We start from the raw sequence: 15,877 nt of genomic DNA, 5'->3' as shown, positions 1-15,877 counted from the left end.
TGCTAAACATGTGTTTGCCTAAAAAACTGCTTTACCCAGAACTCACACAAGGCAAACACCACACAGAGGTCAGAAGCTCTGAAGAACTTTGGAATGGATTGTGTGACACGGGAGACACTGACACAGGGCTGCCCAGCATGGCATGCCTGTGATCAAAGAACTCAGTGACCAAAACAGAATTTCAGTAGCTTAAAAGAAATGTCAGATATGCAAATTTAGAGACATCTCTATTCCAAATGCTCATATGGACTATTTGTGCCTGACCCACTGAATAGCCTTCCAGACTCATATAGGTTTGATCAGCCACAGTTTGATGCACTGTACCTTGACCTCAACATAGTGATGCCATTTTGGTCCTATTTGAGCAAGAAGACTAACCAACCTCCCTCCCTCCCTACTTCCCTCCCCTCCTTGGTTGTAAGCAAATTGCAAGTGTTTCAGGAAGTTGTCATAAAAGTTATGTGAAGTGAAATTGAAATTCAAGTGGGTTACCTATTAATGTGTTACTTATTACATTTGTTTATTGCTCTTACTATCTTTCTTTTACTTGACTCCCACTTATATAATAAAACTAATTTGAAACCTAGAAAATATATTTCTAAATTCAGGAATATAATTAGAAACCATCCCTCCTATTTCAAAGAGGAAGAGAGGGAGAGGGGGAAAAAGAGAGAAAACATGTCACAACGAAAATCAGAGTGCTAAATACTTCTGAATGAGAAGGCAATTGCCACACAGAGGAGAAGATATAATTGATACAATTACATAAAATTTCATCTTTCTTTGGAACTGAAATGAAGGACCATCACTAGAAAGCAAAAGACCAACCAACCAAACACAATCTCAAGTGTTATGCTACTTTTCACATAGGATTATTGCCCCATATATCTTTAGTCTAGCTAGGATTTTTAGTTCAAATTGCTTTATAAAATCTGATGTGGGGAAAAAATGTGAAGTATACATGATCCTATTTTAAAATATTTATATAAGAACAGAGCTTAGATACTCCTGAGACTTACTTCATACTTATTTGCCTATGTTCTTTTTTCATAGTTATTAGAATAGCTTCCCTTATACATGCAGAGTGATGAATAACTTCAAAATGGAAATTTCACTCCTGCGACAATAGATAGTGCAGATAAAGACAATGTGGAGAGAGATCTTGTTTCCCTGTAATTTTCACGAATATCTATAATGCCTTGGAAAAAGGAAAAAAAAAAATTGGCCTTTGTGTGCTTATACAGTTCCAGGAAGGCAGATTGTGGATATCCTTTACTTGATATTAACCACCAATGAGGTAGTTTGGAGAAAAGAACAAGATTAAATGTAAAGGGAAAATAATAATAATTGGATATTCCCCTTTCTCCAGGTTAGATTTCCTCCCCATTAGATTATGTTGGCCTTTCAGGGACAGTTAAACAATTGTTCAGTATTAGGTTATGTTATTTTTAAGAGTGTCATGCTATCACATTTGATCACTCTACCCTATTAAGTCAGTTTACTTCATTTCTGGGGGGTGGAGGGGAATGAAGGGGAAGTCCAGATCTGTGACTTCATTTGTATAGGGAACTCCTGGTATGGAAATTCCCTCTACCTCATCAGTTGGTAACTTAAAGTCTTAGAGAATAGGCAGGGACCCTGAGGATAAGGGTAAGCAAGAGGATAATGGTGGCTTACCCTTTGTCACACAGCCGGCATGTCAGAAACAGGACTTGAAACAGGTATTCTAGTTTCCCAGGAGGGTCCTCTATTTCTTCCACATATAGTCTTAGTTGCTGGGGGGCATTTAAAGTTTAAGTGATTTGTTCATAGTCACACATCTGGTATGTGTAAGAGACAAAGGAGTTAAGCCAAGACCTTCCTGAATCCAGTGCTGGCTTCTTATCCACTATGCCATGTTGTCCTTCATTTAGAAAGATGATAGGTATATAGATGCATTCATACATACAATACATACAAAGCAACGTACATATTAAAAACATATACAATACATATTTAATGCCAGAGTATGTGTGTATATGTATGTGTACATTTGTTTATTTGCATATTCTGTGAACCTAGTTTGGTTTATTTTGTTCAATCATACATATCAGAATTCTCATTCCATTTGTTATTTCCCCCACCCCCGATCATCCTCCCTTGCTTTGTTCTGTTTACATTTTGTATTTCATGATGTCTTCTAACTATAAGAACATACTATTCACTGTGGATAATTTAAATATTCTCAGTCTATGAGAATCTGACATGCTGATTGAATATAAGGTATCCCCAGTTCACTGCTCCCTCTACAGAGTCTTTTGCTAGTCATAACAAAAATTAGATGTGGTAATATCAGGACTCATTGGCCATTGCAAGATCTGGCTCTGCCTCTCGAATGGAGGGGGTGGGGTGGGGAAAGTTTTAGATGGGGCAAAAAGGGAGATATAGTCTCTCACATCTCATTGTAATTGAATAGTGGACGGTGTTTTGATTTTTGTTGTTGTTTGTAACATGATCTCTATTGTCTTGTCTCAGAACCGACTGTCAGAACACCTGCTTCTAAAACCCATATCTCCTCTTTGTGATGTCATTCATGGGTAAAGTGGGAAACTGGTTATCTTACTCCACACCTAATTTTCTACCTCTATTTCATAGAGTGGTCATGAAAAAGAGAGGGCTTGAGTTTCTAATAAGAAAGGATGTCTTTGGGTAAACTTTTGGGAATCCCTAATTCATACTAAAGTTCCAAGACAGGGCTTGATTGAAATTCCTTTGCTTGTTTTTGTTTTTTTTTGTCTGTTCTTTTTTCTGAAGTCACCTACTCTACCACAACATCTTTGGAGTCAACTCCAAACTGCCTACCTCTGTACAATGGACTAGGACCTTTAACTTGGATCTCACTGGTACCTGCCACCAACTCCTCCAAAATTATATAAATGAAGGGAAATACATCACTCTTGAATGATATACATGCTTTCTTCATATGCTCCATGTGCACAGCTCTACCAGGATACTTTCCTGACTTTCACTCATAGTCATAGCTTGAGTCCCTACAGGGTGACTGCTACCTCAGGTTTTAGTGGTTACTTGGAGGGTGGCTTCCTTTACTACTCTGTCTCATGAACACACACCAACATTCTTTCAATTAATAATCAGTTAACAGACAATTAATAACAGTCAACAGTTAACCTTTGGCAATGGCATTTCTTACGATTGAATAGTAGGAACACTAGATTCGAAACACTTTCCACCATAAACCTGGGCTACACTTTCCCATAAATCAATATTTTATGGCTAATGCTCACAAAAGGAAATAGAATGCAGGCAGCCAGGAACTCAACATTCAAGAACCCCCTTCTCATTCTTTACTGAGCAAGCATAAGCCACTCTCCATGTAATTCTCTTGAAAGTTGACATTTTCCATTCCTGAATGGAGAGAGGGAGAGAGAAATTTCACTGTTTACTTGCTGTATACTCCAGTATTAGAGATCACAGAGTGGGATAGCTTCTTTTTCAAGCATCTATCCTTCTAAACCTTGGGTAGCCAATCGTAAAGAGGTCGCTCCCATCCTTGGGGACTTATCAGAGGAGTTCTCTGTGTTGTCTCAGTAAAGTGGATCAGGTATGTGACTACTTCATTGGAGATGACCCTTTAAAAAATGGACTGACTCTATAATAGCTAGAAATTAGTAGTAGTAGTAGGAGTAGGAGTAGTAGTAGTAGTAGTAGTGGTGGTGGTGGTGGTGGTGGTGGTGGTGGTAGTAGTAGCAGTAGTAATTATGGCTAGTCATTATTATTAAGCCATAATCTCATCAAGTTGATTGAGTGCTCATTAAATTGATTAAAGACTCCTCTCATCAATATGTCCTATTGTGTTTGTCCTTCATTCTTGAAGAGGAGCATGACATCAGGGAGATGATGACATGACTTACAGTTGACTTTGATTTGAGGAAGGGGGGAGATGTGCAAGCTCACCAGCCTCACTTTCTTCTCCAGAGCCATCTGGGTCAAGTGGCCAGATATTCAAAAGAATGACTGCAGATGGCAGAATATGTGCTGTAATGATGATGAAATTGAGGCTCTGAGATATCAAATGATTTTCACATATTCACAAAGTCACATTTAAACTCTAGTGTCCATATACTTTGCTATACTGCTTCTGTATGAGGCAATACTGATAATCATCCACTGGATTACCATAGGAAGCATTGTGACAAAAGGAAAAGAACAGGAACATCTCTTAGCCTCTTTGCCTATCAGTTATTCTAAAGACAGGATTTCAGTTGACAGGAACCAACTTGAGATTATCCAAGGGTGTGAGGGCTGTAAAACAGAACTATTTTCTGTTTAGAAAAAAAAAATAGGATGTAAATCACAGAATAATAACCAATGGTAGCCTCTTTCTGAAACAATGTCACATACAAATATATACATACTTGTATACATACATATATATGTAGATATGCACATATGTTTGTATATACATACACTTACATAGTTAAAATATTGTCATTCAAAAACTGCAGTGGACTAATGATTGTATTTTACTTTGAATGAAAAGATCAGTGTGCCAAGTCAGGAAAACAGGATTGCAGTCTTGGCTCTGGTACTGATGAACTATGTGGTCTTGTACAAATCACTTGTTGTCTTTGGATCTCAGTTTCCTCATTAATAAAATGAGAAGGTTGGACCAAATTGTCTCTAAGACCTCTTCCAACTTAAAGCCAATCTCTTTGTATTCACTTGCCTAATCTATAAAGCCAATGTGTTGGATCAGATTGTGTCTAAGATGCTGTACATCTCTATAACAAAATGGTTTTAAGACATTTACTGTCAAAAGTTTTTTTTAAGATGTTTGATATATTGTCAGTCATTTTATTCCATTTCCAAATGACATGAAACCTGGAGAGAAGGGTCACATGAGGGCTCCCATGGCTGATATAAATATTTACATTCAGGTTGTAAATCTCAAAAATTACACTGATCCCAAAAGAAGTGTTGACCCTGTCCAGTCATGTTGTTTCAATTCAAGATGTCCTGTTCTAATCCCATAGCTGGCACTTCACTATGAGTCCATTTTCTGTAATAGCAAAACCAAACACTTACACTTTCCTTCCACCGTATGTTCAACCAAACAAGCATAATTAGATTTACATAAAAAAAAGATTAAAAGAGTTAAATAAAATTGTACTGCCCCCTGGGGTGGCACCAAATAAGCAAAAGTAATTGATTAGAGTCATAGTGCTATTAAAATTCAGAAAGCTTACACTTTCACTGAGGGGACTAAAACTATCCCCCTCCTCAATCCCCAGTCCATAACCTTGCGGCCAAAACATTGAATTTGTGATAGCTATGGAACTCCAGGTGGGCTTTAAGAACAGATAAATGGTATGTAGTTTAGAGCGTGGAAGACATGATTTAGAGTTTATGGGATTAAGAGACCTCACAGGTTATGTGCAGCAAGATCGCAGGAAGCTTGTGAAGTTAAAAGGGAAAAAAAGAACCTTGAACTTGAGTTTTCGCTTCACTGGAAGGCACTGAAGCAAGAACAACACAGGGGGTAATGTTAGAAATACGTCACTCCGCAGTCATGGTGCTCACATAGCTGCAAGAGGTCAGGAGACACCAAAATATTTGGGGGGAGGGGAGAGATTTTTCCCCTCTCTGCTTTCTTCAAAAGAGCCATTGTTTAAAAGGAAGGAAGGAAGGAAGAAAGCAAGCAAGAAAGAAAGAAAGAAGAAAGAAAGAAAGAGAGAAAGAAAGAAAGGAAAAGAGAAAGAAAGGTTAATAACCTTGGGTAAACCAGCTACATTATTATACTATTGGTGTTTTGTTGTTTTTTTTTTCTCTCCTAAACACAGATTGGAATTTGTCAAAGAAACTAAGTTGAGACAGATGGGGAAGCAACTGGTAACATACAACCAATTCAAGCCAACTTGCTTTGGCACCCAGAAAGTAGAATAGGATCTCAGACGACATTTGCTATGAGACCTCCAACATGTAGCAGGTATATCTCATCGTGACCAATAAACCACTGTCCGGGAAACATTTCACATCTCTGGATCTTCATTTCCTTCTTTTGTAAAATGAGATTTGGATCAAATGATCCCTGAATTCTTTTCTGACATTGTTATTCTATGCTTTTATAACTCCAAAATATGTTTCTTTGAGACAAGGTTAATAATAGCACACTCTGGGACAAATGGTAGTACAATTGGGCAATGTAGGAAAATGTTGCTCAAATTGATAAAACAAGTGAAAGTCTTTTTAAGATGAGCAGACTACATAAAGAAGAAAATTATTCCTCCTAGTCTAATAAAAAGCAAGGGGAAAAAGGAAAAAACTAATATATATGCATATATATACACACACATATCAATATATACATACATACATATTTACACATATAGATATACATATATGTGTGCATATATATAGACATAATCATTAACACTTATACGACAGTACACAAAAATAAACAAAGAAATAATACTTAAATATTTCAAAGATTTCATTTCTGTGGGTAGTTTTTTTCAACGAACACAAAAAAACTCATTACTTTTAAAATGCGATATTAATCTTAAAAAATAATGTAATCTTCTTTGTTTTTGTCTCCCCCTGCCAATCTTTTGGGAAAAGTAAATTCTAAGGTTTACATATTAAAATGATGACAATTGGGTCAGTTCAGTGGTGTGCTGGTAAATGTTCAACAACTAGTTCTTAAAAAAAAAAGCATGCACGACACCCTTTGAAGTTTAATCTAGATTAACATTTTCTCCCATTACTTGAGTCCACACAATCAACAAAAAATACATCAACCCTGATTTAAAGTGTTCCTTGACTTCCAAGGTAAATGCTCCCATTGAAAATTTAACAATGACCTCTTGTGAGCATCAATGATCGTTATCTTTAACCAAAGAGGCAAGAACAAAATAATGTGGAAGTCATGCCCTGTTTTGATAAATATAAGAAAATTTGAGGGAGAGTGTACTAGCAACTATGAGGCTCAGGAGTGCTTCTTGTAGGAGACAGCAGCCGAGCTCAGTTTGGTTGTGACGAGGATGTGCCTTCCAGTAAAGGGGCACATCTTAGCAAAGACATGGAGGCAGGTCATAGAAGAATGAGAACAGCGAACAGCAAGCAGATCATTTGAATTGGCTTTTAGAATGCATGGAAAGCAGCTATGTGGAATAAGATAAGGAAGGCTTGAGATTTGGAAGCCTTTAAGTGCCAAAATGAGGAATTTATATTTTATCCTGAAGAGAATAAGGAACCATGATTCATTCTTGAACAGGGAAGACATGTGGTCATATCTGTGCACTAGAAAGATTATCTTAACAGCTGTGTGGAGAATGGATTGGAGAGGAAAGAAGAAACCGACTGAGGTACTAATGCAACATTCTAGTCAAGAGACAGTGAGAGCCTGAACTAGAGCAGAGGATGTTTGAACGGAGAGAAGGCAAGTGCATGAGTCATGTTGTAGACAGGCTTGAAAGGATTTGGCAAATAATTCAGATAATTGAAAGGGTGGGAAGAGTCAAGGATAACTGTAGTTATCAAACTGGATTGCCACAAGGATAGGGATACCATTAACGGAAAAGAGATGTTTAGACTCTCCTTCATCTTTGTATAAACACATCTTTGGGAAATCTCCTTTTCCTGCATGATTGGATCTTCCTGGTACTCACATCTCATCAGTACCATATGCTCCTCTGATTGGACTCTCTGGCTGAAGGGCAGGGCCACAAATTCCAGGATCTCTTTAAGAAAGGGGCTCAGAATAGTCTTCTTGCCTTTTTCCATGTACACCCTCTGTCCCACTCTTCTCACTTCCTCTTTCAACTTCCTTTTATGTGTTGTCTTCCAAATAAGCTCCTTTGTAAGTACCTTGAGGGCAAGAACTATCTTTTTATTTTCCTTTCTTTTCTCTTCTTTTCTTTTCTTCTTTCCTCTTTTCTTTTCTTTTTTTTCTCTCACTTTTTCTCTCTTTCCTTCTTTCTGTTTGTTTGTTTCTTTGTTTCTTCCTTCCTTCCTTCCTTCCTTCCTTCCTTTCTTTCTTTGTTTCTCTCTCTCTTCCTTCCTTCCTTTCTTTCTTTCTTTCTTCCTTCCTTCCTTCCTTTCTTTCTTTCTTTCTTTCTTTCTTTCTTTCTTTCTTTCTTTCTTTCTTTTTCTCTTTCTTTCTTTCTTTCCTTCCTTCTTTCTTTCTTTCCTTCTTTCTTTCCTTCTTTCTTTCTTTCTCTTATATCCCCAGTGTTTAGCACAGTGTCTGATACATAGTAGGTGCTTAATAAATGTTTATTGATTGACCTTCAGAGAGGATCAAAATTAGTTTTGTTTTGCATATTTTGAGTTTGAAATGCCAGTGGGATATTCAAGTATAAATGTTCATCAGTCAGTTAGAGGTATGAGAATGGAACTCAAGAATGAGAAAGAGACTAATTATATAGAATATGAGTCACTTGAATAGAGATCATTGAGTATTGATGATAGTTGTTCATGCCTTACTTTTTAGCACCTAATGGGTGTGTGTGTATGTGTGTGTGTTAGTAAACTTTGCCTCCTTAGATATTTTGTGAATTTTTATAGGGTTGAAATATGTAGAGATTGGTATATTAACCCCATTTGTGGGTTGAGTTTGGAGTATGTATTTTGCTCTCTTGTTTACCAAGTGAAATATCATTAGCCTAGAAACTATACTGAAACTTATTAACACTTCTGCTTTGGAATTATGGAATACATACAATCTCCAAATTATTAGAAGTCTTGCTTATAAGTGTATTGTTTGGAACAAAGAATAATTTTTTCCGTTGGTATGATATTATAAGTGGTGGTTTGGTTTATGTGTGTCTTCTAAAGGACTATATCACTCATGAATTAATACATTATTAATTCTGCCAGCCTGAGCTCTGAGCAGGGAGGAGGAAAAAACAGGAAAATATTACCTCTTCTTTTTCTAAGCACAGGATCAACCCTTGGAAAAATGTTGAAAGAGGTAAAATTTATCTTTGACTTTCTCTCATCTTCCTTCATTCACCTTTTTCACCTCCTTGTATCCGCTTTTCAGGGCCTTAGGCATTCAATAAAGAAAATTGTGTTAGGACTCCCCCCATTAGTATGGCCCCATTCACCAAAATGCTCTGTGGTCAAAAATTACCTATACTCTTTCCCCCGATGAAAACTTCTACTCTTAGAAAATGTTAGAAGAAAAGCAATACAATTAAACTAATTTATACTATATTACAGTGAGACAGCATGTTGTAGTAGCTAAGAGCTAGCCTCAAATTCTGGGGGAAAAAAACAACTGATGTTGAAGTCCCCTGTCAGTTCTGAGCTGTGTGACCTTAGGAAAATCATTTAACTTTCCTGGGTTCTTGGTTTCCTTATCTGTAAAATGAGAGTATTGGACTACATAATCTCCATGGTCCCTTCTAGCTCTAAATTTATCATTTGGGCTATAGGTGTCCCCAGGCAACACTCTAAGACTAGAAGTTACTCATCTTCATTGATAGAAATAGTTTACATCCTCACAGTTTTCTTCACCAAAGAAATCACAGGTCTGGACCTTACTCCCTTCCCCACCCCCCTTGCATTGACAAATATGTGACTGATATCTCCATAGTTCTCTTAAGCCCTTTGCATTTTCTGTAAAAGAGGCTGCTCATCATTCCAAATGGAACTCTAAATGGTAGGATTTTAGGAAGTATAATAAAGTGAAAAAATTTGGGTGATATGGTCAAATATATTTTTGTATAGCAGGTAATTCCTATTGCTAAGCAGACCAACTGTGCCTAATAATCTACCTTCTCATTTAGATCCCTTGATTCCACATATTCTTCCTTCACTGCATTGGAAAGTTACACTCAGAAAACAATAGCTTATATGAAAAATACAAGATTTTTCATCACAGTTCTAATGACAGGGAGAGCAGATAGATGTTCTCCTACCGCTAGGGGCAGAGAAAAACAGAGGCAAGTGTTGCATTTATATGTGTGATTAATTCATATGTCTCATGTTTGTAAATCAGACACTTCCTTCAGAATTCATTTTTAGTCTTAGGTGTATCTGGGCCGAGAATAAAAATATTTCTTTTCCAGGTATATGACAATGCCTACAGAGTCTACAGAGTCCTTGCATCTATCTCTTATCCTTTCTTAGCTACTTCAGGAATTAGGCCTGGATATTTTGAATAATCTTATCTAGCTTCCACAAAGGGAAATTTCAGGGGACTGACAGACAAAAGAGTGAGAATGGGGTGCTCTCTTGAAGTCCTAGACCCATGGGAGTCACTGACATGCCTGGAGACAGCACCATATAGGTATTAGGTGAGAGAGGACGTTAGAGTATAAACTTCCAGTGAGCCAACAGAAGTGGTAGAAGGATTATGATAGATTGCTATTCGTGACTGTGGGGTATGTATTTTGCAAAGGCCAGAATCATGGGAGCTTAGTCCAAGGAAAGTCTTCACAAATGGAGCTATGTTCTGAGCTACGCATTTTGTTATGAATGGGATTCTGAAGGGCTTTTCCCCTCAGAGGTTTTGGTTAAGAGCTGGATTCCTGGAAAAGAGAATGATTTATGCGATTTTGTTTTGTTATGAAGTTGACAATAAAATGTCATGTAGGATAGAACTGCACACAGGATAGCATTAACTGGGGAGATCAAAGTGCATAGTAGAGAGGACCTTGACAAACAGCTTTGATCAACAGCATCTGTTGGAAGCTTAGGAGTATTGAAGAAGGAGTGGGCTACAGGCACAGCAGTTAAGCAGCTAGATGATTCAGTGGATAGAACATTGGGCCTAAAATCAGAAAGGCCTGAGTTCAAATCCAGCTTGACACATAGTGATGATGTGACCCTGGACAAGTCGAACTCTGTTTCCTTATCTGTAAGATAGGTATAATCATAGCAGCTACCCGGCAGGACTGTCGTGTGGAGCAAATGAAATAATAATTGTAAAATCTTTAGTACAGCGACTGACACATAGTAAGTGTTTATGTAATAGCTAATATTTGTTAGTTAATTATTACTAAGAAGAAGGCATGAACTGCAGGTAGAGAGATGTAATGAAGACAGCCAGAGATAATGGAGATAAAAAGACTAACATGGCAAAGCAACACAACTCACCCCTCGTGAATTCTGACTAGGAAATAATGACATAGAATATCTAGGGAGGGTTAAATTGAGAAACAAAACATTCTTTTTGTATGATATAAAATTTTAGGTGGTTTATACAATATATGTTAAATACAGGAAATGGGAAGTCAACTCTCCAAATTAATAGAAATGAAAGCATATTACAGTGGCAAGAGATTCAGTGACATGGGTTCAAGTCCCTGATTCTGCTACTTGCTCACTGTGGTCTTACTCAACTAGTTCAACTTCTATGAGCCTCAGTTTCCTCTTCTGTAAATTAGGAAAATAATACTTATACTACTTCACAGTCATTTAAAACCTTAAAATTAAGACCTGTCTCATATGAGTTACTATTATTGTTTTTAATAGTTGGGTCTTTTTTTTCTTTCTGTAAACAAGGAGCAAAATAGCAGAGAATATATTTCAGAATTCCAATTTATTCTCTCCCACTTTCAAAAAGTGAGGTACACAATAAAATTCCGGAGAATTCCTATGAGCCTAAATCTGGAAGCCTTAGCTATTTATTTTCTTTACTTGAACCATGTTGTATCCCAATGGTATAATTACTTTCTTTAGTAAAAGAAAGATTTGTTTCAAGTGGTTTAAAATAAAATGAAAAATAGACCTTTAGTGACTGGAGGTTACATTAGTTCTAGAAGCTTCTGGATCAGAAATATTCTCAGGGCTTGAGAGTTATATATTTTAATAAGCAACTGCAATATTAGCATATTTCTGCAAACCAAAGGAATTCAAATTCACCAAGCTATTTCATGTGTTCTGCAGCCTTGACACCCTCTTGTCATGTGCATGAAAGTGCTAATTACCTCCTACCATCATTTATAATGAATGGATGAAAAAGGATTTATTTATCAATTACTTTGTGTCAGACACTATACTAAATGCTAGGGATATAAAGCAAGACAGTCACTACCCTCAAAGAACTTATATTCTAAATACATTCATTGGAGTAGTGGACAATGAATCACTATTTGGTCTTGAGATAGTGAGGAGAGTCATAGGGAAAATGATTGACAATTCTTTCCAGAAATGGTAGCATTGATCTGTGACTACTGTTGGCTCTAGAATTGATAAAAAAAAAAAAATAAGCCTTGTCAAGGGGGAAAGAAAAAACCCTTGGAACTTACCTAGGCTTTAAAGGGGAAAACTGGAATAGCTTTGTTCAAGGCTAAGTTAATGTGCCACTTCTTATGGGAAACCTTTCATTCCCTACCTAATTGTAATAGTCTCTCCCTCCTCTAATTATCTAAAATACACTTATCTGTTTAAATGCTAAATCTATCTAGTAGAGTACCTGGAGAAGAGGGACCATTTTTCTTTGGATCTCTAGTTATTTGACCATAGTAGGCACTTAATAAATGTTTTTTGGGTTGGATTGGATCAAGATAGCCCTATAGCCTGATTTATAGCAAGGACAATTTAAACCAGAGAATGACATAATTAAGATGTTTTTGAAGGAAGACTGATCTGGCAGTATCTTGCAGCCTGGTGACAATCTCAGGGGTTCCCTTCCTTTAGCTGGAAGGAGAATATTGACAGCATGTTCTACAGGCTCTCAGGAAGCACTTTAACTGACATGATTAGAAGCAGTTGGGCCAATCAAATGGGAATGTTTCTTTCGTTTGTAGGCTCATTCTGACTATAGTAGGCTAAAAAATTTGTGGAAAAGCCTGAAGGGTCAGGCCGTAGGATTGTTCTGTAATACCTGTTATAATAGCTCAATCTCACCTGTATTCAGACCATTTTAAAATAGATCAATAACTCTAGAAGAGTGGCAAATAAATATAAAATAGATCTAGAGATGGCAAAATGGGGTTGGATGAATAGGGCTCATTTGTATTCATGGCTTACTTTTTGAATAAGCATGGGATTCTTAGTATCTAGGCTGGATCTGGAGATGACAAAGAAGGTCTGGGTTTGAGTCCTCTGTTCCTACCCATGCCACCCCCGGGAAGAATATAAGTTTTTAGTGGATTGGGATGGCTTTGTCTTTACTGGGTCCTCAGCATTTAGGACTGTGGTTATATGTAACAGATGCTTAATAAATAAATGTGTAACAACTCTCATTTCATTTTTAGCGCCGGCTTCTCAGAAATAAGCTACACCTGCTCCAACAGGTTGGCAGAGGGTAATTAGGCCAGTGTCTCCCTCCAACTTCCCTGCATCACTGAAAGCATAATCTTTCCACTAACCAAAGGTAAAACCATAAAGACTTTATTCCTCCTTCTCCTTAATTTCCCTTTCTTCAGTTTTCACTAGGACTTTCTCTTTTTCCCCCTGAATTTATCTTTTGAAATATATGTCATGTCTATTCTGTTTCATGTGTGCATCTTAGATCTTCTTCATTTGTGATTTCAAGCCTGCATTATTGTAAGAGCTCCCTCTCTGGCTTCTGTGCCTACATACCTACATGCCACAGCCAGACTAACATTGCTTTTGTAATGTCATTTCTCTGTCCAACAACCTTCAGTAGCTTCCCATGCTCAGAAGTTGAAATTCAGCATTTTATGCTTGGTTTTTAAGGCTCCAGTAATCCAGCATTGGTCAAACTATCCCATATGATGATGCAGGGTCTTCAAAAAATTGCCTTACTCAGACTGGGTCTGATCCTGGGACCATGACCTATACGGGGAGGAGGTTGTTTACTCTTGCAGGCGTGTTTCCCCTACTCCGTCATTTTATTTGAGAAAATCTCTGAAACAAAGTTTAGTTATGGATCAATATACTTTCTGAAGATGGTTTCTGAATGTAGAGTCTTCAATTTCCACATGAACTCTTTACGTATAATATGGACATCAGGTAATGAACAGGCTTTATTTATTTTATTTTTACCACTACAGAAAATACATAAGCCAAATGACTCACAGGCGTCTGTGAACAGATACATAAACACATAAAGTATTCAAATAGTCCATTAGACTACCCCAGGAAGGTAAGCACACTTTTAGTGGGGTTGCTGAATAAACAATCCCCTTCCCATAGGACCTGCATTGTCTGAATAACTTACTGCAAAAGTGGGGTTGGCAAGGTTCAGACAGTAGTTTAATAGCTAGCATTTATATAGCACTTCAAGGTTTGGAAAATGCTTCACATAGGTTGTTTCATTTGATTCACACAAAAGCTCTGTGAAGTAGGCGCTGTTATTGTCCCAATTTTACAGGTGAGGAAATAGGCTGAAGAATGTAAAGTGACTCGCTCAGGGTCACACAGCTAGTAACTGATGAAGGAAAGATTTGAAAGCAGGTCTACATGATGCTCACTCTAACACTACCTAGCTGCCTCAGTCCTATTGCTCTCCAACACCAGAGGCATGGCTTAATTTGCTCAGTTATGGGACAATTTTCTATTGGCAGTTCTATTCTATCTCCTCCCCTCTCCCTCGCAAAAACTTGCTGTTAAAGAAATTTTTCTCTAAGGAGCCAATACTTGAATATTTGAACTCAAGAACTATTAAACTTTATGCTACCCAAGAAAAATCTCCCACAGGTAGTTTTCTTCAGATGTTTCACTTCTCCAGTTAAAAAGTGGATTCTGGGTTCCTAGAGCGTTGGTAATTCAAACCACAACCCCATCTTCTACACAGAAGTTTTTTTTTGGTGGGGGAGGGGTCAATGAAAATATCAGTGAACTGTCTTTCAAATCACCACCAAACATATGTCCACCACTTCCATGTACTTCTGTAGAAATTCAACCAACATTTTGGTAGCTCCTATATAGCAGAGAGAAAATCTCAAGAACTCTAGACTTGGCTTCAGCAAAGAAAGCTGAAAGGCAAAAAGTGAGCAGGATCCTCTCATATCAGATCATTTGGGCATCAATATAGCTTTCCATGTCCTTACTTGCTAATTGCCATTATCCTCTTGAGGGAAACTTCGTTCTTCTCTGGAAATCCAAGGATTAAAAACAAAGCATGAATATAAGGAGGTGGCATTTTAGCCAACTTTTGTACAGCAGGGGTGAGAATGTCAGTTTTTCTGATGAGATTCCAACCCCTTGCTCCTCCTACAGTTATCAAAAAATAGCCCCAGTTTATCAAAAGGTAGTGACTATTCACCAACCAGAAAAGTTCCCCGTGTTTTGTCAGCAAGATGCTACTATGGGAAATGCTATTCTGCCTAAGGTCCCTGCCCGATAATCTCATCAAATTGATGGGGGAAGTCATCAAATTCATCAGGGAATCCCATGAAAAACCTCCTTTATGCTTTTTTCTTCTTCTCCTTCCAAATTTAACCACCTGTGTTGTTCTATATATTTTAGCCTTGTCTCTCCAACTAGATTATAAATTCCACGAGGGAAAAGAATGTGTTTTATATTATTTCTGAATTCTCTTTAACACACAGCATTATACCAGAGTATAGTAGACTCAGTAAATATTTATTGACAGAATGGTCAAATGGGTGATAGAATCCACTAACCAGGCCCACGGCAAATACCAAGGTCATGATCCTTTGCTCTATCAATTACATTCAATTAATAAAATATTTATTAAATGTTTCCCAGACATCTCCATACCATGCCACCCATTTTTAAGTAATTGAAGGTCCTACTCTTGTGGGTTGGTGAGTATTTCACCCATTTTTACCTGAGCTTGGGCAATCCATGCTATTTCCTGGCTAGCTCAATGACACGACAATCAGTCAATCAATAGACAAACATTTATTATGTGCCTAATGTTCAGGTACGCTTCTACCCAATTGCTTCACAAATTTGGCTCTGAGAACTGTAATCAAATCAGCCCTTACCATTT

Source organism: Trichosurus vulpecula, chromosome 7 (assembly GCF_011100635.1).
Source record: "Trichosurus vulpecula isolate mTriVul1 chromosome 7, mTriVul1.pri, whole genome shotgun sequence".
NCBI classification, from domain to species: domain Eukaryota; kingdom Metazoa; phylum Chordata; class Mammalia; order Diprotodontia; family Phalangeridae; genus Trichosurus; species Trichosurus vulpecula.
The sequence above is the reverse complement of the archived record's forward strand: the minus strand, read 5'-3'. Positions refer to the sequence as shown.